We start from the raw sequence: 3,508 nt of genomic DNA, 5'->3' as shown, positions 1-3,508 counted from the left end.
GAACTTTTGTGTTTTTTCTGCTGCACAGACGTTTAACACCAAACAAGGCTTTGTCGCCTATTATCAGTGTTTGTGTTTCAGTAGCTGAACGGATTTGCTGAGGAGGTCCGGTTTCATACCTTTGACTGGTGCTGTGATCCCCCGAGGCTTGCTGGCTCGGCGACAGCACGGCAAACCTGTTTCTCAGTTCGATATCAGTATTTTGTCTTCGTCGGCCAAGAGACGGTTTCCTTTTTCTTGCTGGTACCAACGTCCAAGACTGATTTCTTGGGGTTGAGGTAGCCTTTTGCATAGGCCGACGTGTTTCCTCAGGCATTAGTTGGCGGTCAGGTCCAGCTGTTGGGCGACGACTCCTCAGTTTTGGCTTTGCTCCCAGCACATTCCACAGAGGGTCGGTGGATGGAGCTAGCTGTTTGTTAGCATGCTCATGACCACCGTTTGGAGACATTGGCAGTGTGGTGTCATTCCACGATTTTCCATTCACCTCCACAAACATTTCAAGGCGGTGCATTCTTGTCTCCAGCACTGCCATCTTCTGAAGAAGTTTGTGGTATTCATCGGTCGAGATGGAAGGCATCATTCGTCCAGCCATGCTGCTAGTAGCAGTCGCGTGCTGATTAGCAGGCCGTGCTCACGTTATCGTGAGGAGTTTCCAAAATAAAAATAAAAAATGTTGAAAAATGCGCCCAGCTATCTACCAAACAAAAAGGTAGTACAGCCACATCGAGGCAAATGTCCAGGAAAAATCCCAGAAAAAGAAAGAAAAAAAGAAGTTATCAGCTGAAAGAATGCAAAGCAAAGCAGGAGCAGAGCAGATTGCGTCTACACACTAGGAAAGCTAAATTCCTATATCATATATATAGTAGTCGAACATCTCATTACATTTTGAAATCAAATTAATCCTCACAAATCAAATTACAACGATCCATAGTCCGGTGCTTTTCAATCCCCCGGAGCACTTGCCCCCCAAAATGTGTGCACACGCCACTGCATACATACATACATACATACATACATACATACATACATACATTTTGCCATTTTTCAAATCAGGAAAACACATTCACTTGCATTAATTGGACAATTTCATGTTGAGCATTGTCTTAGAACTAGGGATGCACGATAATATCGCTGGCCGATAATTATCGGCAATTATCAGCCTATTTGACGTCAAACGGATAAACCAGATAATAGAGAAATCCGCCGATAATTATCAACAATTATCAACCAATTGGATTTCATACAGATAAACCAGATAATAAAGAAATCGGGCAATAATAACAGACATGCCACGTTGGTCCATCTATTGTGGTTGTTGCTCATATCCATAAAATTCAGCTTCATGGTGCTTTAAATACATTGAAATATTGTTTAAAGTTTACATAATGTTTCAATGTATTTATGCATGTTAGAATTATAGCAGGACTCGAAAGATAAGATGTTGAATCGGTAAGCCTGCCGAATGAAAAATTCTGAGCTCTCTAAAAAAAAAACAAAAAAAACAAAAAAAAACAACAACAAAAAACCCATAGGACTCGAAAGTATAGCCAATTGCAGCCAGGGTAGTCTTTCAATAATATTTAATTGTACAAATGTTACTGTGCCACAACTTGACTTTAGTTGCTTGTAAAATATACCTATCACCATGAACGTTTACACGAACTGCTACTGCTTAGGTTTCAATATAAATTTAAATAACTTGTAAACAGATCGAAAAGATGTTCCCTGACCGGGAATCGAACCCGGGCCGCGGCGGTGAGAGCGCCGAATCCTAACCACTAGACCACCAGGGAGTGCTGCAATCACACAGGGCAATGACTTTTCTATACCTACTAAAGTAAATATACATTTCTGTAGTTTATACAGTTTACATAAACCAAATAATTATTTGGTTTTGGGCCGTGTTGGCCCAATATTTGCGTTTACGTTCCTTATTTCGCCACACGCGAGACACAAGACTGTATGCCGGCAGTATGGATGTCTATTTACACCTCGTCCGCTAGAGGGCGTTGTGCACCAAATTCTAAACCCAGTATGAAGAGACAACACTGAATTACTGAAGGGGTTCAGCTTGAAAACGGATCATCGATGAGTTTAAATGAAAAAAATTAAAAAGTGTATGTAAAATGTATATATATATATATATATATATATATATATATATATATATATATATATATATATATATATATATATATATATATATATATATAAAGTTTATTATAACATACACGTTTCAAAGTTTCTGCCATTCAATTTGATTTTCTAAATTATCAAACTTGGAGACATTTCACATATTTACATCCTTCCACAACATTGAAGAAATGATATTTCAACATAATGAAAAGTAATCATTGTACAGGTTAAATACCTGCAAATTTATTGTTCCCTCAATACAACCATTAATAACTAAACCCCTGGCAACGTGTACAGTTAGTCCTTTTACCCGGCCTCCAGGTGGAGGGGTGGAACCGTCACTTGGCCTCGGTGCTGGTTGGCGTGGGTTCGCTTCCCTGCCTGGGAGACCATTTAAGTGAGTGTGAGTGAGTGAAACAAACAACAAGAAGTCCTTTTACCTCACCATGTGACCCATTAGTGTAACCGTTTCTCAGGTGTGAATAGGGAGCAGGTGTTCAACATGGCACCTCATGGCAAATAATTCTCTGAAGATCTCAAAAACGACACACAATTCTTCTTTGCAAATGAGCAACAGCAGAGTGGCCAAAACCCTCCAGTGGTTTAACAGGACAGGTCGAGGGGGTCAGCCAGTCAGTGCTCAGAATCAGATCCTATACCACATACTGCATTTGATTGGTCTGAATGGCTGTCATCCCAGAAGGAAGCCTCTTCTAATCATGATGCACAAGAAAGCCTGCAAACAGTCAGATATGGATTACTGGAACCATGTCATGTGGTCTGATGAGACCAAGATAAACTTATCTGATCCTGATGGTGTCAAGTGCGTGTGGCAGCAACCGGGTGAGGAGCACAAAGACAAATGTGTCTTTCCTACAGACAAGCATGGTGGTGGGTGTGTCCTGATCTGGGCCTGCATACGGAAAAACCATGAATTCCAAAATGATGATGATGTTAATGTATCACAAATAAAAATGAATGAATACATTTTAAATGTCCAATTTTAGGGACAATAACGGCTAAGCTAACGGAACAATAATGATCACTGTTGACTTTGGTAACACTTGATGGACCGGATTAAAGATCGGAGTGGGCCATATAATCATATGTTTCCCACTCCTGAATTACACTCACAACGACTTACTTGGATGTAATGACATATATTCATTGAGAAACAGTGCACATATGGAAGAATGTATTGAATAGGAAGAAGAAAAGTTCACCTGAAGTTGTAAGTCAGTTTAATGGACGACTGCAGCTTCTTTACAGTGTGTACGTGCGTGCGTCTGCTCTTTGTTGCGAGCAGAGTACATGCCGCAAGCCCTTGCTGTGTTTCCTCAACAGCTGCTAAATCCATTCAATCTGGAGCCAG

At 40.5% G+C, this 3,508-nt stretch overlaps 1 long non-coding RNA gene and 1 other non-coding gene across 2 annotated transcripts; both read right to left on the bottom strand.

Moving 5' to 3' along the window:
* Positions 1-1,721: 1,721 nt before the first annotated feature.
* On the bottom strand, positions 1,722-1,793 carry trnae-cuc (transfer RNA glutamic acid (anticodon CUC)). The gene has a single exon. It is a non-coding gene; the product is annotated as a tRNA-Glu (tRNA).
* Positions 1,794-2,348: 555 nt separating this feature from the next.
* LOC144013171 (uncharacterized) lies at positions 2,349-3,508 on the bottom strand. The gene is made up of 2 exons (XR_013282160.1): positions 3,360-3,508; positions 2,349-3,049 (listed from the first exon to the last, which is right to left on the bottom strand). It is a non-coding gene; the product is annotated as an uncharacterized LOC144013171 (long non-coding RNA).

This window comes from Festucalex cinctus, chromosome 2 (assembly GCF_051991245.1).
Source record: "Festucalex cinctus isolate MCC-2025b chromosome 2, RoL_Fcin_1.0, whole genome shotgun sequence".
Lineage (NCBI taxonomy): Eukaryota > Metazoa > Chordata > Actinopteri > Syngnathiformes > Syngnathidae > Festucalex > Festucalex cinctus.
Note: the sequence above shows the minus strand (reverse complement) of the source record. Positions and strands in the feature narration are given on the sequence as shown.